At 42.4% G+C, this 24,791-nt stretch overlaps 1 long non-coding RNA gene across 4 annotated transcripts in view; it reads left to right on the top strand.

The window, feature by feature from the left end:
* Positions 1-24,791, top strand: part of LOC149305169 (uncharacterized) — a 120,901-nt gene that overhangs the window by 22,071 nt on the left and 74,039 nt on the right. Inside the window, exon 1 of one of the 4 annotated variants that reach the window (XR_016271861.1) lies at positions 11,067-11,288. The exons of the other annotated variants lie outside the window; for them this stretch is intronic. This is a non-coding gene — a long non-coding RNA (uncharacterized LOC149305169). Of the gene's footprint in view, positions 1-11,066; positions 11,289-24,791 lie in introns of those variants that run through there. 4 annotated transcript variants of the gene reach the window in all.

Raw genomic sequence — 24,791 nt, 5'->3', positions numbered from 1 at the left:
GAATACCAGTTGTTGAGGAGCAACAGCAGGGGAGATTTAGTGAATTCATATTCTACTTATGGGCTTCCAGAAGGCAGCTGGTTGGTCCCTGTGGAAAATGGGATGGTAGCAAAGGCAGAGTTTCATCTGACTCAGCAGGGTTTCTCTTCTGTTCTGTCTGGAATGTGTTCTTTCTGGTATTTGCTAGTTTTCATTAAGGATGGATAAATCTACCCACTAATTCTCACTTTTAAAAACTAACTGCAAGACTGTTTCAGCCTGTTTTCACATTACTGTATTTTGTGAATTCAGCAACAGCCAAAAAAGGAAGGATGAAGCTCACATGAAAATCTGTATAATTTTCTACATTGAATTCACCTTTTTCTTATAATGTACAGCATTCTGGAATGCTCTTTCCCTTGTATGTACAGATTGGATAAGGAATCCCCCCCCCCAATGTAATGTGTACACTTTTTGATTGTACACTACATTGTACAATTCTAAAAAGTGTGGGGTTCGGTGCAGAAGTACATTGCAATTTGTGCATCAGCTCGGGAGGTTCATATAAAAATTCAGACTGAACAAATTTCTAGTCTCTACCTCTGCCTTCTTTGGGGGCAGGCAAAGATATTTCACTTTTCTTTTGGTAGCTAAGCATATTCTAGGAGATTTCAGATGCTATCCTGTTTTGTTGTTGCTGATGCCTGTCTTGTTTCTTTAGTTCTTATTGAGTTTACATCATTGCTATTTGAGGCTCACACTCAAATACAGGGCCCCGCCATTTTGATGCCCTCATCACGTGCGAGGGGCGAGTCGCGTCTGGAAGCGTCGCCCCTCGCACATAATGACGGTGCCCTGTAGGGCCCATCTGTACAGCGCCAAAGAAACTTTGATTTTGCCATTATATATAAGGGACACCATTTTATTATCTACTATATTTAATAGGATATGAACATCCACGGATTTTGGTATCCACAAGGGATCCTGGAACTGAACCCCAGTGGATAGCAAGGGCCTATGGTATAGCAAATCTTTTTGGAAATGTGAGCTGAAAAATTTAATTAATTAAAGCAGCCCCAGAACTCCAGCTTTGACACATTTGATCAGGGTTTGTTGGGGACATGCGTGTGCACATGCATAAATTTTAAGGAGGCCTTCTTCCCATTGCCCTTGGCAATGGAGTAGAACCTGACCCTTAACAAAGACAGGCAGGGTGAATATAGATAATTACTTCTTCAAGGGCATACATGTGCTATGGGATGGAGGAAAGGGGGATCGGAGGGGGAGATGTGTTAGTTTCCCTGGCAACTTTCCATCAGAGCAATTGGCAACTAGGGACCAAAGGTCATTGGCAGAGACAGGTGCAGAATCTCCCCCTCGCCCATTTTGAAATGATTCATTGCTCTAAGCAGTTGGTTTGCCCCCAGGTTCCATCACTGGGACAATTAATGGCAACCCAGCTTACAATCAGCCCATGCTGGATGGACATTGGTGCAGGTCTCAGGGGGATGGTAGAACATTGCAAGTATGTGCTAGCCAAAGAAGGTAGAAAAGAGCTCTCTTGACAAGGGTGGCCGATTTGTTTTTGCAGGCTATCAAAGAGATGATTTGGAACAACCTGTCTTTCCCCAGGGTGCCTTTTCCAATAATAATAATAATCATCATCATCATCATCATCATCATCATCTTTATTTATATTCCGCCCCTCTGTCATTGACAACCGAGGCGGCTTACAAGTTAAAAAATTACATACAAAATCCCATCCCAGTATCCCACCCTCCCCTAAAACATCAAATTAAACCATTAACAATTTAAATCAAGTCAGTAAAAGCCAGTCCCTTGAGTGGGCTCTGCACCTATCATCTTATAGGTTGGAGGACAAAACATTATTCAGGGATTTTCTGGGCTATGTGGCCAGGTTCTGGAAGAGTTTATTGCAGCCATCTATGGCTGGCATCTTCAGAGTGTGAAGACGCCAGCTGCAGAAGCAGGCAAAACATCAGGAAAGAACTCTTCCAGAACATGGCCACATAGCCCAGAAAACCCACAGAAAACTATGGACGCTGGCTGTGAAAGCCTTCAACTTCACATTGTTTGGAGAAGCAGCAGGGCTGTGTTCATTCCCCTCCTATAATTTTTTTAAGTGCCCTACAGGGACTAAATACTTTAAAGGCACCAGATCGCATTTGATCTTGGAGGGTGAACAGGGTTGGCCCTGGTACCTGGATCGGAGACTGTCAATGAACACCAGATTCTGTTGGCTATGTTTCAGAGGAAGGAACTGGCAAAACCACCTCTGAGTATTCCTTGCCTAAGAAAATCCTATGAAATTCAAGGCGTCACCATAAGTCAACAGACAACTTGAAGATGCATACATACAATATATACATAGGGGAATGTCAAGACTGAAAAGGAGCAATAAGTTCAAGAGGCCTAACACAGCTGAGCCACCCATTAGCCCCAGCTGCATGTGGCAACCAGCCTTCCCAAACTGGATGTCTTCTAGATGTGCTGAAGTAGAGTTTCCATCACCACAGCCAGCATGGCCATTGGCCCAACAACTGAAGTCAAGCACAGCCAGAAGGTGTCTGTTTGAGGAAGCCCACTACAGATTGTCTGTGCAGCTGACAGAAACGAAGCTAGGTGCTGTTGGTGTCAGTGTGGGAAAGATCTCTTGATGGTGCTGGAAATGTTGTGAGTTTCCTAGAAATGCTGTGTGGTGGGTGCAAGAGAGATCTCTTGCATAGCTCTCAGTTCAATGCAACCTCAGTTACTGTGCGGAGGTGTGGGTCGAACTTCTCCTTACAGTTGAAAAGCCTGCTACCTGGTGCTACAATACCACTGAATGCTTCCATGAGAGGTGTTTTGAAGAAATTTGAGGATTTTAATAAGTTCTTGTTTTTAAGGAGCTGAATGGATTGTTTACTGCACTCTAATCAACAGCAATCCCTCTACTGAGATGTAAGCTGTCCAATAGTGATTTGACAAACCAATGTTTTTCTTCTCGTTCATTGAGAACTTGATGAGAATTTTTTTAAAAAAATGGTTTCCCAAGTCCCACTTTCAAAAGGTGATTTGTCTCTCCCTGTCAGCAGCTAGAGAAGTATTTTTCACAGATTTCCCGAATGACAATAAAAGACAACTAATTACTTTGCATTTCAAACTCAATTACCATGTCAAAAGGAAGTTTAGTAGAAGTCTAAAGAACATTCCTCTGCTTGAAAAAAACCTGGAGGGGCACACACACAAACCCAGTCTCAACAAATAAACTTTGATTGAAGCCCCAGCAAGAAATGGTAGAGTTGGGGGGATCCTCAAGGACCATCCAGAAGATCTGCTGAACTTTCCCCCTTCCCCACTGCCATTCCCTTCTCCTTTAGTCTCTTGCCTCTTTAGATTGTAAGCCTGAGGGCAGGGAAATGTCTAATTAACAATTTGTAAGCTGCTCTGATAGCCTTTTGGCTGAAGGGGGGGTTAATAATAATAATAATAATAATAATAATAATAAGAAGAAGAAGAAGAAGAAGAATGCTAAAGTAATATTTTGCATGCCTGTCTATGGAGAAATACAGGGACCCCCAAGGGTCATGCAGTCCAGTCCCCTTATATGTCAAAGCTGTGTGCATGCGCATAACAGGATTCTTCAACTCTGGGAAAAGCAATTAAAAAGAAAACACCATTCCTGGGGCTGGTAAGGAGCGGAGGGGAGGGGTAAAAAGAAATCAATAGAGTAAATATTATGTATACATATGAATGATTAGCTCAGGGGTAGGCAACCTTTTTGAGTCAGGGGCCGGGTTGCTGTCCCTCAGACAACTGGGGGGTCGAAGCTGGGGGGTGGAGCTTCTACCCTCCAGGGGCGGGGCCTGCGCAGGTGTCCTCACCGGCTCCTTCCCAGCTTCTAAGGGGCCTCGAGGCCCTCAGAGGCCGGGAAGGCAGAGGAGGACACCCGGGCGGGCGGCTCTTGGCTCTGAGGGGGCCTCAGAAGGAGAGGCCTGGGGCCGCACAGGCCCTGGGAGGAGCCTGCAGAGGCCCAGGTGGTGGCGGCGCCAGTGGCGCTGGCAGTAGGATGTGGCCTGCGGGCCAGGGGTTGCTGACCCCTGGATTAGCTAATAGCTGAGAAGATTTTTGAGACAGGATGGTTCATCTGAGATTAGCACTCTCGCCTCCCAGTTCACCATAGAAATTCACTGAGTGCTAATCCCAGCTCAACCATCCTATCTCAAAAATCATGTCTCAAAGGAGAAGGGAATGGCAGTGGGGAAGGGGGAAAGTTCAGCAGATCTTCATTCCCCCACATCACCATAGAAATTCACTGGGTGACCTTGGGCAAGTCACATGCTCTCAGCTTCAAATCCAATTCCTAGGTATTCCTTCATGGTAGAAGTGGGGGTTGGATGACCCTTGGGTATCCCTTCAAATGCTAGGTTTTATCCATGGCAGAATTCCTGCCATTGCACCCCAACCCGCCCCTTCTTCTCTTCTGTGATGGTCACACTCTCTCAGCCTCAGAGGCAGGGCATGACCAACTCTCTCTCTGCACCTCTCTCATGGTGATGCTATGTCAAAACTATCATGCAATAATAATAACAATAATAATAATAATAATAACAACAATAACTGGCAAGGAGAGTGCAGAATATCCATGAGCAAGAGAGTGTGACTTACCCAATGTCATCCTGTGGAGTTACATGGCTGAGCTGGGATTACACTCTAGCCTCCCAGTTCACCATATAAATTCACTGGGTGACCTTGGGCAAGTCACTTGCTCTCAGCTTCAACTGTAACTCCTAGGTATTCCTTCATGGTAGAAGGGGGGGTTGCATGACCCCTGGGAATACCTTTGAATGCTAGGTTTTATCCATGGCAGAATTGCTGCCATTGCTCCTCACCCTACCCTTCTTCTCTTCTGTGAGGGTCACACTCTCTCAGCCTCATAGGCAGGGCAAGACAGCTCTCTCAAGCTGATGCTAAGGGAAACCTACTTTTATTTTGCATTTATATATATATGGCAAGGAGAGCTCAGAATACCCATGAATGAGAGAGTGTGATGTATCCAAAAAGGGAGTTGGATGAGATGACCCTTGGGAATCCCTTCCAATGCTAGGATTTCACCCCAACCCCCTTCTTCTCTTCTGTGAGAATTTGAATGGCAGTGCATAACATAAAGGGGAGAAAGTCTTATCCACCACCACCTACACACAAAATGCTCTCTCCTTTTGTTCTCTTTTGTTTTTCAAAGCAAAGCTGTGGGCAAAGATGGGGGACATCACCCTAACAAAGGAAATAGCCTGTGGTAAAACCCAGTATGAATGGTAACTTTTCTTACGCAAAATATGCAAATCCTGGCCATTGAATTGTGAGCTGAAAGGTCCCGTCTCTTCACTTCATTTGGAAATGATTAAAAATAAAAATTCTTACTCATTGATCGAGAAGTACTCATAATTTCTTCTCTTTAAAATGCTTTCAAAATTTTCGAATAACAGATATTTCTACTTTTTTCGAATTTTGAAGAATATTCTTTACATCACTAACACATCACCAACAATACTGACTGGCCATCCTATGGAACTGCATTGGCATTTGGCATGTACAGTGGGTCCTTGGTACCTGCTGGGCTTTGGTTCTAGAACCTCCCATGGATATGGTGGTAATGTAGTAACATCATTATTACAACTCATAATTAATGCATCTTTCAGGGAGGGTAAATTTCCATCTAATTTGAAGCTAGCAATAGTTAAACCTTTACTTAAGAAACCCTCCCTGCCCCCCCCCCCCCCCCCCGCCGGTGAGAAATAATTATAGACCAGTCTCCTTGTTGCCATTCTTAGGTAAGGTGATCAAGAGAGCGGTTGCCTTCCAACTCCAAGCAGTTTTGGATGAAACCGATTATCTGGACCCATTTCAAACCGGCTTCAGAGCAGGATACGGAGTTGAGTCTGCCATGGTTGCCTTAGTCGATGATCTCCGTCTGAGCATCGACTGGGGAAGTGTGACCTTGTTGGTGCTCTTGGACATCTCAGCGGCTTTCGATACCATTGACCACAGTATCCTTCTGGAACGCCTGAGGGAATTGGGTATCGGGGGCACTGCGCTCCAGTGGTTCCGATCCTATCTCTCAGGCAGATTCCAGATGGTGCAGTTGTGGGACATTTGCTCCTCTAAGAGGGAGCTGACATCGGGCGTCCCTCAGGGAGCTATTTTGTCCCCCACTTTGTTTAACATTTACATGAAACCGCTGGGAGAGATCATCCGGAGACACGGGGCGTGGTGTTATCAGTATGTTGATGACATCCAAATATGCTTCTCTGTGTCTCCGACTGATGCAGTGACTAAGGATGGCATGTCTCCTCTGAATGCCTGCCTGGAGTTGGTAATGGGCTGGATGAGGGAAAACAAACTCAGACTGAATTCAGAGAAAATGGAAATACTTGTGATAGGTTCCCCAGGTCCAGGGGAGGAAATTTATCAACCTATCCTGGACAGGGTCACACTTCCTCTGAAGGACGAAGTTCGCAGTTTAGGAGTACTTCTGGACTCGTCCCTGCAGTTGACATCTCAAGTAGATGCGACGGCCAGAAGTGCTTGCTATCAATTTTAGTTGATACGCCAACTGCGACCCTACCTGGGCCAAAGGGACCTTGAAACAGTGGTACATGCTCTGGTAACCTCTCGTTTAGATTTCTGTAATGCGCTCTACATGGAGCTACCCTTGTACCAAGTCCGGAAGCTTCAGTTAGTGCAAAATATGGCAGCCAGATTGGTCACCGGTGCATCTAGGTTTGACCATATAACACCTAAGCTGAAAGATCTTCACTGGCTGCCTATTCACTTCCAGGCACAATACAAGGTGTTGGTTATTACCTATAAAGCCCTACATGGCTTGGGGCCGACCGCATCTCCCCATATGATCCACCCCGCACACTTAGAACATCTGGTAAGAATCTACTGGAAACACCATCTTCCAAATATGTCTCCACATCCCAAAAGGCCTTTACAATAATGGCCCCGAGGATGTGAAATAGTCTTTCTGAAGAGCTCTGTCTCACGACCCCCTTGGAAACATTTAAAAAGAGACTTAAAACCATGCTCTTTCATCAAGCTTCCCTCCCCCCCCCCCCCCACGAGGAGTGATGACCAATATACCTGTCTGACAACAATATTCGGCCTTGCCCCTGGATGTCTGATTGTTGATGTTTTGATGTAATATTTTTTAGATTGTGTATGTATCGATTTTAGTAGCCTGTAACTCCACTTCGATCCATTGGGAGAGGCGGGGAAACATAAATAAAATTTTATTATTTATTATTATTATTTCCTGACAGTAAGGGTTGTTTGACAGAGGAACACACTCCTTCCTCGGAGTGTAGTGGAGTCTCCCTCCTTGGAGGTCTTTAAACAGAGGCTGGATGGCCATCTGTCGGGGATGCTTTGATTGAGAGTTCTTGCATGGCAGAATGAGGTTGGACTGGATGGCCCTTGTGGCCTCTTCCAACTTTACAATTCTATGATTCTTTACCAAAATCCACGGATTCTCAAGTCCCATTAAACACAATGGCACAGTAAGATGGTGTCCCTTGTATAAAATGGCAATATCAAGTTTTGCTTTTTGGAATGTATATATTTTTAAAATATTCTCAACCCGTGGTTGCTTGACTCTGTGGATAACAAATCCATGGATATGGAGGGCTGTCTGTAGATAGTTTTGTGTACTGTAGTAAGTAAACTAGAGTGTTTCCTTTTAAATGCACTCACATACTCTGCAGAAGAAATCTAAATTGATTGATTGATTGATTGAGTTTATACCTCAACTTTTTCCAGGGGTGGGATCCAATTTTTCCATTCTGCTGTATCTAAATGAGAAGCAACATAAGGAAACAGCTCAACTTTGGAGAGATTTTCCATGGCCCCAGAAATAATTATACGGAATTAAATTGATGCTCAGCCCACAATTTATGTTTATGCTCTTCACCCTAACTGCATCTGTAGGATTTTCCTGGGACATTGTGAATGGCTTGTCTGCTAGGTTATCAGGTTAGATTCTCAGATGCATCTCTAGTTACTAATGTTACCAACAAGAAACGCTGCATCAGGGCTTCTGGCAATCATGCCACTTAACTATCTGTATGGGCTTCTAAGGCCCCATTCATACTGAGCTATTTGTGCTGGATGGAACTGGGTAGATCCAGATGCCCCCCCCCCCCCAAATCTCTCCATAAGCAAGTGCTGACTATTTACCCCAGGGTAATTCAACCCAAATGCCATGCAGCTCTGCGGACAGTTCTCATTTGCTGAACTGGTTTAAAAAATGCTCCTTTGCTGTCAATCAAATTCTCTTCTGCTGTCATCAAGGGTGATGTTTCTTACAGTGATTTGGCCACCGGATGGGTGATTTCCCCCTTTCTCCCACTCCTTTTTTTAAAAAAACACCAGGCGCCAGTATGCGCATATTTTGTCAAATTAAAAAAACCTCCTCTGTGTGTGTGCAGGTTATGGATCTTCCCTTGGCCCCATTTTCAAACCCAAAATGCAATCTAATGCTATCTCTGCATTCTGCATCCTCCCTCCTTGCTACCCCAGAGTGCCTCATACACATGTAATAATTAATTAATTAATTAATTCCTCACCTCGGAATGCCAGAAAAGAATGCCATGCATCATCTGCTTTCCCTCAGTTACCCCTGAATTCCTTAGAGACAGTAGCAAAAGCATTCTGTACTAATTTGCCAAATTGGAAAGAGAAACGTTTGTAACATTTGCACTGTAGCATTCGCATAGGAAAAAAGCCTCCTGCAAAGTGCTGCTCAAAGCAAGGAAATGAAAGGGAAAGTGAACAGACAGGCAGGCGCATTCTATCTATATATTTATCTATCTGTAGCAAAAAAAAAACATGCACATAATCTGCCAAAAATAATTTAAAAAAATAAAAAAGAGAGAAAGCTGCCTGGTGTGAGAGGGAGGCTTGCTCCGTTCTGTGTCCTCCCTCTGACCTGCCCTGAATTGACCCTTCGTCCTGCTCCTTCCTTCTCCTCCAAGATTGCCCTCCATGTTCCCCTTCTCCCTCCAGCTCCTTCATCCTCTTCCTCCGTCACTCTTGGCACCCTTTCTCCAGTTCCCCCCTCTGCCCTCCCTCTGACTGCCCTTTGCATCCCCCATCAGTCACCCTATTGCCCTTTGCATCCTGTCACTCCGATTGCCCTTTTTGCATCCTTCCTCCAGCCCCTTCCTCCTCCTCCTCCTCCTTCGCCCCGATGAAGGGGAGAAAATGTTCTGCCCACTGCCCTCCTTCTGACCTAAATCCCTCCCCTGAACTTGCCCCAACAAGGTCATATTCGCCGAACCCATTTTTTTAAAAAAAGATACGGCTTTTACCCCGATTGCAAATGACCTGCACTAAGGGGCATTTGCTCCAAAATGGTTGTGGAAACCTCGGATTCACTTGTGAGAGATTCGGGGCAAATATGAACTTCACATGCAAGTTTCGGTTCCTGATCCGGGGTAAAGGGTAGTCTGAATGGTCCCTAAGTGCCAAAGGCATGCATATAGAAGATCATGGGCTTGATAATCCTGGAATATATCCTGTTATTGAGTCACCAGTGAGGTGTCTCTAGCTACAAGGCAGCATCACTGAGAACAGAATGCTTCCCTGTCTTGAGATTCCCACTACCTTTTAAACAGGACCACAAATCAGTTTGAACCAGTTCAAATGACGCTGGTTCCCACTGGAACCTAATCTCTGAAGTGAATCAGAGAGGGGGGCATGTGCTAGACCCATTTAACCTGCGTCTTTTTGATGCTGATTTTTTCTGTATCTTTTTGGATAAATCGATTCTGCACAAAAATCAGCTGGCCATCTGTCAGGGATGCTTTGATTCAGAGTTCCTGCTGTGGTGGAAATATTCCTTGTTGAAATAAAAAAGCTATAGAAAGATGGAGTCACCTTTGTCAGCCAGAGAGATGGTTTTTGAAATAAAGGCTTGGAGTTTAGAAAAACTAGAGCAAAGGAATAATGAGTGCGTCTTGACCTGGATGGAAGCTGGCACCAGTAAAAAGACATAACATAATGTACTGAGATAAGGACATTCAGAAGCAAGGTTAGGAGGAAAGCCACTGAATTCCTACAGGAGGGGGTAAGGAGTGATGATGCAGTTTTAATGTATGCATGTATTTCTGTTCTGATTGTAAGAATTCTGTATGTTTAAATTGTAATTAGCCAATCAGGTGTATTGAAGAAGCTTCTTTGTCTTGAATAATATAAAAAGAGCCATTTTGTCTTGTTCGGGGTCTCAGCTTTTGGAACTTGAATTCCACTGAGTTCATTGTTTTCCTTTGTCGACAATTGGAAATAAACTTATGGATTTTCAATTACTAGGTCCTCTTGCCAATCCTATTGCTCTGCCAATCCTAGAAATTTAAGTTTCCTGAAATTTCTGTTACACTGCATGCCAGGGGGTTGGACTGGATGGCTGTTGTGGTCTCTTCCTACCCTATGATTCTATGAAGTGTGAACCAGAGGAGACTGGAATTGATTTAAATTTGCCCTTTGATTGGCTGGAGCAGTTCCATTTTGAATCGATTCATTTGTGAATTTAAGACACAAGTGGGTTATTTTACAGAGAAAAAATGCAATCGAGGCAAATGTAGTGTGAACCACACTCCACTGTCGAATCGATCCATTGATCTGGATCACAAACTGATTTATTTGTAAGTGGGAATGAGGCCAGGATAACAAATGACAAGCAATTTCATTCAGTGCCTTCAGGCTTGCTTCTGGTGGATTATTAGACATGCTAAGATATTCCTCACCAAGGAGAAAATATTCAGTAGTACCCTGTCTCAGAGGGCAGGAGGACAGCATGCAGCCCCTAGGAACAATCTGTTATTTATATATTCTGTTTTTCCATGGAGCCTAAATAACACATACGCACATTCTCCTCCCTGGAGCTCAGCTCATCCGAGACTTGTGTGTGGTAGAGGAAATATCTTAGCATTTATTTATAGCTCTAAGGGAGGCATGATTCCTCATTGTGTGAAACCACCTGGGATCTTGTCTCAATAGTTCACTGCCATTGCCTTCTCTCCCTTACTTCCAAGCCTTTATGAAGGAACAGATCAGAAGAAGAGCTGAAACAAAATCATAGAGCTGAAAGGAACCTCAAGGGCCCTATAGTTGAGGAATGCAGCACTAAAGTGCTCCTGAGAGATGCCATCCAACCTCTGCTTAAAGACCTCTGACACCTTCTGACACCCTCTGAGGCAGTCTATTCCTCTGTTAAGCAGCTCTTACCATCAAAAAGTTATTCCTAAAATGTACGTAGAATCTTTTATCTTGTATTTTGAAGTACTTTGAAGCATTGGCCTCATGCCCTAGGTCTAATCTCCACTGCAGATTCTGAGATTTGTATTTTCTTGTTTCACCAGAGCTCTCTGACAGAGAAGGCTAAATAGCTCACAAAACTACAAATGCCAAATTTTCATAGCATTGAGCCATGGCATTTAAAGAGGTGTCAAACTGCATTATAACTGCAGTGCAGATTAGACCCTAGTCTCTAGAGAAGGAGAAAAGAAGCTCACACTGTCATTTACTTGGTATTAGCTAGCTTTCACTATTTGCTGTCATTTGCAAATTTGATCAGCCTACGTTCTTTCCATCAGTATTGTATAAGCATGCCATCCTCTGTTCCCAACAGTAGAATTGCCTGCCCCAGTTTTATCATCCTGTCTTCCATAATGTCATGGAGAACCTTGATAAAAGTGCTACTGAAATCAAGGTAAAGTAAATCCACCTCATTCCCCTGATCTACCCTCCTATGAGTTTCTTATACCTGAAGCTGAATGATGCATGTTGGTATAGAGGAGTTGTCCTTCCCCTGAGTCAACTAAGGCACCCATTTGGTGAAAAAAGGCAACTCCAAATCCAGAACATACATATAATATATACCTTTACATTCCATTCTTTACTACTTTATCTAACTTTAATTCATATTTCTTTTCATCATATATTTTTCATAATTCCCCCCTTCCCCCAAGTGCTCCCCATCACCCGAGCCTATCTTCTTATTACTCTATCTCCAGAATTGTAACTCTTCCTCTGGTGGTAAAACGCCTCATTTTTTTCCTAAAACTTTTTGTACAAATGTTTTCCATATTGCTTCAAAATCATTTCTCTTGATTATTCCTCTTCTAAACTTAATTTCACTAGTTAACTTATCATTAATTGCTATTTGCCATATCTCTCTATACCAATCTTGTATTTGTAAATCTCCCTGGTCTTTCCACTTTTTTGCTATCATTAATCTCGCCGCTGTTAATAAATTTGTAATTAGATCCTTTATAACTTGGGTGCAGTTAGATAATAAAGCTATCTTTGGACAAAATTCTAAATCAATTTTTGTTATTTCTTTTATCTCTTCAAATACCATTTGCCAAAATCTCCTTACGGTTCTGCAACCCCACCACATATGCATATAAGTGCCTATCTCTTGACTCCCTCTCCAACATAACCTTGAATAATTCTTATTTATATGACTTAACCTTACAGGCGTTAAATACCATTTCCAAATCATTTTATAATAATTCTCCTTTATTCGTATAGAATAAAATTTTAAATGGCGTTGATTCCAAATTTTCCCCCATTTGTGGACGTTTATTTTTTGTGCTAAGTCCTCCTCCCATATTGTCCTAAGATAATCTTCTTTCTCATTATATTTTAATAATAATTTATATATTTCACTTGTGACCCCTTTCAAAGTTTCATTTGCCTCTATACTTTCTCTTTGCCTAATCAACTGTTCAAATTTTGTATATTCTCTAATCTCTCCTATATTTTTCTCATACTTCTTTGTCCATTGTTCCAATTGAATACAATTATAGCAAGTTAATTTTGATCCTTGCAATTTCTCCTTTATTTTCCCTTTCTCCCTCATAGTCTTCATCCATTCTTTTATCCTATATATTTCTTGACCTTTTACTAATTTCCCTACTTCTTCCATTAAATTTACTGGAATTTTTTTTTAGCATTATAACTGGTGTTAAAGGTGAGATAGCTGGCATTAGTTTTTCTTTATTTTTTTCCAAATTTCTAATATATTCTTTAAAAAGGGGTTTTCTATTTCCTTCATTTCTTTCATAGTAAATTCTTTAAAAATATATTTTCCAATTTTTCCTCTATTCCTGTTGTTTCCATCTCTAACCAATCTAATTCCCCTTTCTCTATGATTCCATCTATAATATATCTTATTTGGTTTGCATTATAGTACAGTTTTAAATTTGGGAGACCCAAACCTCCTTCTTTGGGAGACCCAAACTCTGGTGGCACAGTGGGTAAATGCTTGTACTGCAGCCATTCACTCAAAACCACAAGGTTGCGAGTTCAAGACCAGCAAAAGGGCCCAAGTTCGACTCAGGCTTGCATCCTTCTGAGGTCGCTAAAATGAGAACCCAGACTGTTGGGGGCAAATTAGCTTACTTGCTAATTAGCTTACTTGCTGTTTACCACTATGATTTTTGGAATAGCGGTATATAAATAAAACAAATTATTATTGTTATTATTATTTTTGGGGTTTATACCAATATCTTTTATTAATCCTTGCTTTTTTATTCCCGTTACAATAATTATTCACTAATACTTGCCAATTTTTAATTTCAACATCTGATATTTGTATTAGCAACATCCTAAACAAAAAATTAATCTTAGGCAGAATTTTCATTTTTATTAATGCGATTCTACTGAACCATGATAATTTAATATTTTTATATTCTTCTAATTTCTTTTTAATTTCTATTCTTAATTTTTTATAGTTCTGATCCTCTAATTTGTGTAGATTTTTTGTAATTTTTATTCCTAAATATTTAATTGTGTCTTTTACCTTTATATCTATCTTTCCATCCTTTACAAATTCCTGTTCTTCCGTTTTTGGATAATTGAACAACATTAGCTCTGATTTATTCCAATTGACTCTTAGTCCTGTCATTTGTCCAAACTCCTTTAAATGGTTTTTCACATTATTCTAGAATAGATCTCATTTTTGTATCCACAAATATGATGTCAAGGGTATTAAATAGTGAAATAGAAGGAATAAAAGTTACAGATCACAGAATAGTAAACATGGATTTCATAATCTAAAAAGATTATAGAGAAGCAAAAAGATGGAGGTTAGATACTAGCATAATAATAAAGAAATAGTGAATAAAATAGAGGAAGAATGGCAGGTTATATGGGATATTAATAATAAAGAGATTTCTCAAGCTTTATTATGGGATACTATGAAAGCAGTGGCAAGAGGGATTTGTATTAGGGAAACATGCAAGGTAAGGAGACAAAAGGAAGAGAGGAAAATTAAACTGGAAACGGAAATTGAAAAATTAAATAAGGATTATATAAAGAATAGAAGTAAATATATATATATATATATATATATATATATATAAAATTGCAAGCGAAAAGAAAGGAATTAGAGAAGATAGAAATAGATCAGATCCAGAAAAATTTGATATATTTACGGAGGGAGTTTTTTGAATATAGTAACAAAAATTCAAAAATGTTAGCAAGATTAACACAAAAAAAGAAAGAGAAAAATCTGATAGGGGTTATAAAGGATAAAACAGGGGAAAATGTATGCTGATGAAAGAAAAGATAAGGATATTTGAAGAATTCTACAAAGATTTATATACAGCAGGGGATAGTTCAATTGACAAAATTGAGAAATATATAGAGAAAAATTGGAGAACAAAAATAGAAGAAGAGGATAAAGAAATAATGGAACAACCAGTTTCAAAAAAAGAAATTGAAGAAGTGATAGATAAATTAAAAGGAGGGAAATCACCAGGAATGGATGGATTAGGACCAGAATATTATAAAACTTTTAAAAAGGTTTTAATACCTTTAAACAATAAAATTTTAAATGGAGAAAGGATCCCACCATCATGGGATCATTCAATGATAATACTGATTCCAAAACCAGATAAAGACTTGTTAGACCCAGGTTCATATACACCTATATCCCTTATCAATCAGGATGCTAAAATATTAACAGCCATAATGGCAAAAAGAATGAATAAGTTTATATATAAATATATTCAAAATGATCAATGTGGATTTGTGCAAGGAAGACAGATGTCAAATTTTATAGGAAGAGTACTGAATAAAATAAATATAATAGAGAAAAGAAAGCAGAAAGCAGGAATAATGGCATTAGATATTTATAAAGCTTTTGATTGTGTGGAATGGCCAGCATTAAAAATAACGTTAAAGAAATTAGGTATGGGAGAAAAGTTTAGAGGATTGATAGATCAGTTATATTTAAATAATACAGCAGTAGTAACGATAAATGATGGAATAACAGAACAAATTTCAATTTCTAGAGGAACAAGGCAAAGATGCCCTCTTTCCCCGGTTTTATTTGCAATAATTATTGAAATATTAGCAAATATTATTAGGGAGGATGAAAATCTGGAAGGAATTGGAGTGAGAAAATTGAATAAGATAAGTTTATTTGCAGATGACACTCTATTAACAATTAGAGACCCCTTGGAAAAAATGAATAAGGTTGATCCCACTTTAACTGCCATGGCTCAGTACTATGGAATTCTGGGGACTATGGTTTTGTGAGACATTTAGCTTGCTCTATAGGAAAGTTCTGGTGCCACTATAAATTACAGATCCCAGGATTCCATAGCATTGAGCCATGGCAGTTAAAAAGGTGTCAACTTGGATTATTTCTGCAGCATGGATGCAGCCTGAGAGGGGAAAAAACAGTGAAAGGGGGCAAAAGCAGCAGTGTGTGGTCAAAAGAGTAGACCAGGGGTCAAAAGTACAGTACAGAGCTATAATGTAGATCTGTTTTGACCAAATTGTCAAAAAAGCGAGGCACCAAAAGGCAAGAAATGGCTGTGTAGCTTCAGTAATACTTTCCCATTAGCCACCCTAGCTGGGACTTCTAGGACTTGATGTTTATAATATCTAGGGGACCAAGAGTTTCTCTTGGTGTGTAGTGTGTCCTTAAGTAACAATTGATAGTTGAGAGAATTAACTTGATACCCTTCCTGAAAAGGTGAAAAACAGAATGTTGAAGTAAATGGACCTTTGACCTGATCTATTTATTTGTTTCTATCTTGCTATCCTGCGTTGCCTCCAAGGAGCAATTAGAATCATAGAGTTGAAAGAGACAACAAAGGCCAGCTAGTTAAAAACATAAAGCATTCTGAAGAGATGGTCATCCAGCCTTTGTTTAAAAACCACCAAAGAAGGAGATTCTGCCATTCTCCAAAGGCAGCATATTCCACTGTCTAACAGCTTTTTTGATCAAGAAGTTCTTCTTAATGTTGAGGTGGAATCTCTTTTCCTGTAGTTTGAATCCATTGCTCCATGTCCCAGTCCCCGGAGCAGCAGAAAACAAGCTTGCTCCACCTTCAGTATGGCATTCTTTAAAATGTTTAAACATGGCTAACCATCTCTTCTCCAGGTTAAACATACCCAGTTTCCTAAGCTGCTCCTCATAGGACATGGTTTCCAGACCTTTCACCATTTTCGTCTCCCTTTTTGCACGGTATTTCAAGTGAGGACTGACTAAAGCAGAATAGAGTGGTACTATTACTTCCCTCGACCTAGACAATATGTTCCTATTGATGCATCCTAGAATGCTATTGGCTTTTTAAACTTCCCATCATAAAGTTGACTCATGTTCAGCTTGTGGTCTATTAAGATTCCTAGATCCACTTCACATGTACTATAGTCAAGCCAGGTGCCACCCATCCTATATCTGTGCATTTCATTTTTACTGCCTGTGTGTAATACCTTATCTAATTGCTCATTGTTGATTTATACCCTAGCCTAGATGTTCTCCATAGGTATTAAAGTCTAGTGCAGGTTACCACAATCGGGTGACTTCCAAATTGTGCTGAAACTCCCATCATATCCAGTGAAGCTCAGAGAAAGAGCCATACTGGCTGGGACTGAGGAGAACTGCATTCCAGCAACTTCTGGAGGGCCCTAAGTTGCCCATTCCTGATCCCTACCTGCCCTCACAAGCAATATCCATCATCGCCAGGTGTTCAGAGACAGATGCCCAAATCCATAGAGGTATAGGTTGCTCTAGTCCAGTGCTTCTCAATTATTTTCTGTCATGCCCCCCCTAGGAAGAAGAAAACATTTCGCGCCCCCCGCGCTACTGTAAATAGTATCATTTGTCTATAAAATTGTTATAAGTACACCTCTGCATAACAGAGCCTTGCGCCCCCCTTTACGGAGCCTCACGCCCCCCCTGGGGGGCCTGCCCCACTATTTGAGAAAGGCTGCTCTAGTCCAATACATTCAGAGGGTGCCAGAATGGTGGCTGTCCTAGCTGTACTTTGTAAGAAGAACTCACACCGTTGTGGAGGAACAGCCATGTTACTTGGGGAAAGCGCTCCTTCCACGAGAAGAGGTACATTTTCTGGCCTCTTTCCCAGCATTGGAGAAAAACAGAGGTGAAAAGGAGGGGGGGGGGGTTCATAAAGATCTTGGCTGGTCTAGATTCTCTTTGCACCAGAAACACACTTGCATCCCTTCTCACTCTGCTTTTCTTTCCTTTCTCTCCCCCATGTCTCTTCGTTTCAGTGTAAAGAAGACTTCCATTGCTCTTTTTCCTGCTGCAGTTTTTCTGCCAATGCCAAGCCCAGCTGGGTTCCAGTTAATTAACTGTGTTGTCTTATCGGTTCTCTTGCATGCACCCTCTGTGCTGCATGTGAATTAACTCAGCCTGTGATAAACCTCATTGTCTGAGCCCTGGAGATCCACCTGCCTTCTCTCCCAACCCCCAGCACACACACATACCCATGCACACACACACTTTCCAACTAACGCATTCCAGTCTCCATTGCTGGAGAGCATCCATAGATCATGGCAATGAGGAAAGTTCCTTTAAAATGGGCAACATTGAAAGAGGAAGCTGAAAAACTGGGCTGTGTTCTCCCTCTGTTGTTGCTGTTGTGTGCTTCAAGTTGTTGGCAATCCCATCATGGGGCTTTCTTGGCAAGAATTGTTCAGAGGGGTTTCTCTTTGCCTCCCTCTGAGGCTGAGAGAATATGACCTGCCCAAGGTCACCCAGTGGGTTTCCATTTGAGGATCCGAACCCTGGTCTCCATAGTTGTAGTCTAATGTTCAAACTGCCACATCACACTGGCTTCCCAGCTTCCAGACACCTTGTTTCTACTTTTATTAGTATCTATTCTCCCTCCCTACATTTCTCTTAGAACAGATCTCAGCAAGCCATCTCTTTAGCTCCTTCCCCTCCCTTTAGGTAGCTTCCTCCCCATGCAAACATGTCCAGGGGTAGTCATGTTGGCCATACCAAAGTACAATAATATTCAGAATCCAGAAAACAGTGATACCTTTAATATATTTTGTGCATTTTTTCGGTGGCTAATAAAGGTATCACTGTTTGGTAGATTTTTTTGGATATTGTCCCATGCAAATAGAGAGTGAAAAGCCATTTACACTGGATCCAGGCCTGAGTGGCTCCCTGAGAAAAGGGGCAAGTGGGAGATGTCAAGTGATAGCAAGCCCATCTCATCTAAACACATCTTTGGGAGCAGAAAAGTTGGAAAAGTAATGTTTTGGACTTCGGCGTCCAGAATTCCACAGCCAGTGAATAGGTTTGATCAGGTTCAGGGCTCCTCTGCTTTGGTAATTTTAGGTGCACCAGGCTATTTGGACCTGAGGTTGTCAGAAGATCCTGAATTTGAAAGTTGTTTGAACCCTTCAGCTGGTGTAAAATATGAGAGCATGTTTCAAAGTGTGAGCAAGTACCAAGCCCTGGCGGGTCATAATCTAAGCAGTTCATACTTCCTCCCTGCACATTATCTCAGCCCAAAACTAATACACAACCTTTATTGTCCACCTCATCACCAATAGGAGAATATAACTCATCATTCTGTATTAACACATATGCCTAAACACAGCGATTAATCATAGCAAAAATTAAGCAAGGCAGGACCATGATCATGACAGGCATTTTATATGGCCTAGGTTAGCAATACAAAACATGCAGCCATCTCTTCATATCCACGGGTTCTTTATCCAAGGACTCAACCCTCCACAGTTTGCAAATGTTACAAATATATATAAATTCCAAAAAGCAAACCTTGATTTTTGCTATTTTATATAAGGCACACAATTTTAATATGCCCCTATATTCAATGGGACATGAGCATCCACAATTTTAGTATACCTGGGGAATCCTGGAACCAAAACCCAGCGGACACCAAGAGCCGACTGTAATTTGAAATTTATATTTATGTTGATTTTTTCTGGGTTTGACATTGGTGAGGAAGGATCCAAAGCAGTGCCATATTTGCACAGAAAATACCCTCCCAACACAGCTAGATTATAGCCTGCTTTTCTGCAGTTCCTCCTGCCCAAAAGGCAAGTCACCTCCTGAACTGGCACAGCAGCTTGTCTCTTTGGCAATGAGAACTGTGACTACAGAAAGTAAACCTCTCTCTAGTTCCTGCATAATGCTTCGGTGGGTCATGGCCAGGGATGTACCAAGGATCCCATATATTGTGTGCTTGCCAGTTTTCCCTGCTTGCAATATTGTGACATGAGCTCCCCCAGTCCTAAATATTCATTAGCAGCTTGTTATTCATTATGAGGCAGTTTACCACTTTGAGAGCTGCCCAGATGGCATTCATCAGACAAAGAATGTCATCTGTAATTAACCGAACTACAGTGCTGTCTTTTTGCAGGGCACTCTGGGAAAGTGGCATACACCCAGAGGGCAAGGCATGCAACTCTGCCTGTAAATAGAACAATCGTTGCACTCCTCCTAAAATGTACATTGTTTGTAGACTGCTTTTGGAGTTTTTAAAAGGGAAATTGATTTTAATTTCCCTGAGAAATGCATCCTTCTCGATGTCTTTGGTCTGCAACATCCCTCAGCTGCCTCAGGGGAACTATAAGGGTTGAAGAAACTGCCCCTAAGGAGCAGCCTGCAGCCACCTCTTTCGTTGCTGGATTGGGGCCATGGCAGTTACATGCCACAGCCCTGATCTGGCATTTCCACAAATGCAAAGTGCAAAAAGAAGCCACAAAATGTGGCTCCTTTTTGTGTTGCAGAAAGGGTGCTTTATCTGTGGCGGCGGCGGCTTTTCGCCGCTTCTTTGGTGCAGCACATGTAAGTGCTGCGCTGAAGATGAAGCAGCCATTTCGTCAGGCAGGCGACATGGGGGCAGTTGGGGGTAGTGTCCAGGTGGCTGGCGTGTGGTCGCCACATTTCCACTTCTCCCCAAGGCTGGCTCTTTATGCTGCTCTGTTGAGGCCCTAAGTCTCTCCTCATAGGGCAGGGTTTCCAGACCTTTCACCATTTTTGGCCGCCCTCCCTTGGACACACTCCAGTTTGTCAACATCTTTCTTGAATTGTGGGGCCCAGAACTGGACACAGTATTCCAGGTGAGGCCTGACCAAAGCTGAATAGTCTAGTATCAGTCTAGACACTGTGTGTCATTGATGCAGACTACAATCATATTGGCTTTTTTTGCTGCCACATCACACTCTTGACTCATATTCAGCTTGTAGTAACTTCGGTAGTAACTGAAATAATTTGGGTTGAGATGGGGAACATGTGACTATTTATTATTATTATTATTATTATTATTATTTGCAAATGCACAGAAAGTAGAATGAAAAAAAAGTATAAGATACAATATTGGATCAAAGCAGGGGTAGGCAACCTGCGGCCCGTGGGCCGAATGTGGCCCGGCAAGGCCTTGGGACCGGCCCCAGCCCGGCCCTGCCGCTGATTGCCGCTGGAGCCTTTGGCCTCTCGTGTGAGGGTGTGGGGCCTTTGGCCTATCAGGAGGAGGCGGGCAAGGGGAGCAATTGTCTATAGAAGCCTCAGAAACATGCATTTATATTAACATTTTTTTAAAAATCAGCAAATTTGTTTGTGTGTCCTCCATTTAAAAAAAGTGTCCTCCATTAGAAAAATTTGTCCTACATTTGGCCCGGTTTATTTATTTATTTATTAAAATAAATTATTTCATTATTTATTTTTTGGCTTCGGGCTGAGGGAGAAAGAAGCCTTGCCGCAGCAGGGCCTCCTCTTCCTCCTTCAGCTTGGGGTTGCCCGGGACGGGGCCGAGCGGAGGGAGAAAGAAGCCCCCCCCCCCGTGGCAGGGCCTCCTCCTCCTTCGGCTTGCGGCCGCCCAGGACGGGGCCGAGCTGAGGGAGAAAGAAGCCTTGCCACAGCAAGGCCTCTTCTTCCTTCGGAGCGGGGCTGCCTGGGACGGGGCGGAGCTAAGAGAAAAAGAAGCCTCGCTGCTGTGGTGAGGCTTCCTCCTCCTTCAGCTCGGAGCCACCCGGGACGGGGCCGAGATGAGGGAGAAAGAAGCCTTGCCGTGGCGAGGCCTCCTCCTCCTCTGGCTCAGAGCTGCCGGGGACGGGGCCAAGCGGAGGGAGAAAGAAGCCTCACCGCGGTGAGGCCTCCTTCTCCTTTGGCTTCAAAACAAATTGGATGGCATGACCGGCCGGCTAGGCCCCAAGGAAGGCCGCTCCCTTGGCAATGGCCTTCTCCAGTGGCAGGGAAGCCGTGTGGGGGCCTAGCTGGCCGGCTAGGCCCCAAAACAGGAGGCCACTATGGGTAGGGTTGCCATAAGTCAGGACCTCCAAACTGGGACAAATGTAGGACAAATGTAGGACAAAATTTTCAATTCATATAAATCCATGTTTCTTAGGCATGATAAAAATGGAGGACATTTGGCATTATTCCTAGACAGATGGCAGAAATGTGCTTCCCTTTCTGGCCAAAAACCAGAAGAGGAGGAAGAGTGGAAGAAGCAGAGGAGGAGGAAGCGGAGAAGAAGAAAAGGAGGAAGAAGAGGAGGAGGAGGAGGGATAAAGGAGGAGGAAGAAGAAGAGGAAGTAGAGGAAGAAAAAGGGGAGGAAGAGGGAAAGGATGAGGTGGAGAAGAAGAGGTGGAGAAGAAGAGGAGGAGGAGGAAGAACAGGAAAAAGAGGAGGAAGAAGAGGAAAAAGAGGAGGAAGAAGAGGAGGAGGAGAGGAGACAGAAGAAGAGGAGGAGGAGGAAGAACAGGAAAAAGAGGAGGAAGAAGAGGAGGAGGAGAAAGAAGAAGAAAGGCTCTTTCCCCTGCCTTGAAGCCTCCCTGGTTAAAGGCAGGGAGAAAAGGGTCTCCCCTCACGGAGGGACCCTTCCTCCCTGCCTTGAAGCCTCCATGGCTGGCGGAGGAAGCTTCAAGGCAGGGAGAAAAGCTTCTCCCCGAGGCGAGACCCTTCGTCCCTGCCTTGAAGCCTCCGTGGCCGGCGGGGAAAGCGGCAAGGGAGGGGAAAAGGGCCTTGCCGAGGCGACACCCTTTCCCCTGGCCCTCCCAGCCTGCCTCCCTGGCCGGCGGAGGAGGCCAAGCAGGGAACGAGTCTTGCTGAGGCAAGGCTCTTTTCCCTGCCTGGCGTCGGTGGGGGGTGGGGGTGGGGGTCCCGGGGGCGGGGCCAAACCGGGGTGGGACTGTGTGGCCACGCCCCAAACCGGGAAAGTCCCGCCCCCAGGCGGGATATGGCAACCCTAACTATGGGTGGCAAGGCCTCCTCCAGTGGCAGTGGGGCAGCCGCAGCAACTAGCATGAGCTTTCCTAGGTTAAAGTCCCCTTCCTCAGATGCATCAGTCTCACAGGTACGATCTCGATATCTTTGAATTCTACTGTTGTGTGTGGGTTTTTTTAATAATTAATGTTTTTGGCTTGTAGTTGGTTGTGTCCTCCATTTTTCTCGAATGTCCTACATTTTCAAGCAACTTTGTCCTACATTTTATCCTACATTTTTTAACATTTTGTCCCAGTTTGGTGGTAGCAAATTATGGCAACCCTAATCCAATATATAATATATCTGTTTGCATAAGCAAAAATTGCCAGGTCTGGCTCTTTTCCAAGATGGCCAACATAAAAATACCACCTCTTCAATTCTGATACTGTTGCATGTCTATGCATGGAAGGGAGGGGGGCTTACTGCCTCTCAACCTTCATCGCATAAATTGATCACTTGTAGCCTGTCATCTGGCATATCTCTGCCATAATATAATTGTAGAAGGAATATTTCTGCAGGTCATCAGTTGCCTATCTGTTGTTGTTTTTTTCCTTTCCCCCCTCCTTTCCTTTTGCAGTTTCAGTAAATCATCTTTCTGTTCTCCTGCTGGGTTATTTATTTATTTTGTGTATTTATACCTGCTCTTCAGCCACAAAAACTTAACAAATTGTTAAACTGACAACCCTTAGGCTTACAGTCTAAATAAGACAAGACACACCCCTCATAGAGTTACTATAAAAGATGAGTACCATTTAGATTTTGCTTTTTATGATAGATAAAAGCAGGGGCTTCATCTTTGTTATAAATGGGAAAATGGACATAGGTTGTTAGAAACTGAGCCAGGACAGAGTTCAGGAAACCTTTTTTAAAAAATTGTTTGTTTTAATATTGCATTGTTGTTATCTTCATGTATTAGGCGTTTATATTAATTTTGTGTTATGTTGTGTGATATGTTACACGTGTGTTTGATGTAGGTTGCATATACATTAGATTTGTGACACGCTATGGGATGTGTTTTCTTAGACAATTAAATTTGTTAATACATCAATAAAAATAATATTAAATAAATAAATGTTAAATAAATAAATAATATTAAATAAAGTAAATAAGACAGGACACAGAAGGAAAAAGGAATGGGAATATGGGAGGCAAGGGAAGAATGTCAAAAGAAAAAGGATCTTTGTTGCCCCTGTGTGGCCAACTTAGGACACTGTAGCCCTTGCTCCTACTTCCACTATGGTGTTTTGTGTCTAGTTTGTGGAGCAGGAGAGAGCAAGCTTGCTTGCTTGTCAATGGGACATGCCTTGAAATTATGTACTGACATTTAGATGAGATGAGGTATCCTACATTTGTAGGACATGTCCTGCATTTTAAGATCAACCTACATTTGGAAGGCGCATCCTACATGTTTACACTTGTAGGCCCAGGATTGATAAAGCCCATCACTACACAAACAATTTCAATTTAATACACATTATGGATTTTTATATGACCTGTGGATAAGTCCATGGTAAAACTTAGGGGCATGAAACAAAGGATGTAAAGGATGAAGCAAAAGGAAAACAATGCTAAACAACTTACAAAATTCCAGCAGACATAACTGTTTGTGTTCACCTTAAAGATTGGATGGATGAGAGAACAGTACTTCCAGGACAGATTATTGTCTTGCCTTTCACCGGATGATGCTTCCCTTTTTTATAAGAGTTAAAGTGCAGGACTTACACTGACCCGTCGATAAATCAATCCAGATTTTTGTAGTCAATTTTTGGATTTCTAGATTTATACAGGAGTATATACAGTAAACCCACTGTAGCACCCTAGTCTTCCATGTGCTCTCCATTGCCTCCACTGTAAAGTGCAGCTTGCATGTTGCGTGTGGCCTCTGAATGCTTCTCTGGAGAACTTTTCTTCTGGTGGCACCCACCCTGTGGCACCCAGAAACCTTCCAACTGTTAAAAAAAACATTTTTACTATTGATTTAAGGCAAAATCAACTACAGTAGGCCTTCACATTCACTGGGGTCAGGGATGTCGAATCCCCATGAAAGTGGAGAAAAATGCAAATTAAAAAACACATTTCTAGGAATCGTGAGGTCCTCCAGCACAACTCTGCGGTCAACATCTGGCAGAAGTTGATCATAGAATAGCACTGGAGGACCTATAAATGCCTAGAGAGGTGTGTTTTTTTCTGGGAATCTCTGGGTTTTCCAGCATGACTCTATAGTCAGCGTCTAGCAGAGTCACA

The sequence above is a fragment of the Sceloporus occidentalis genome, unplaced genomic scaffold (assembly GCF_023333645.1).
Source record: "Sceloporus occidentalis isolate IW3139 unplaced genomic scaffold, rSceOcc1.0.p SCAF_13, whole genome shotgun sequence".
NCBI classification, from domain to species: Eukaryota; Metazoa; Chordata; class Lepidosauria; order Squamata; family Phrynosomatidae; genus Sceloporus; species Sceloporus occidentalis.
Note: the sequence above shows the minus strand (reverse complement) of the source record. Positions and strands in the feature narration are given on the sequence as shown.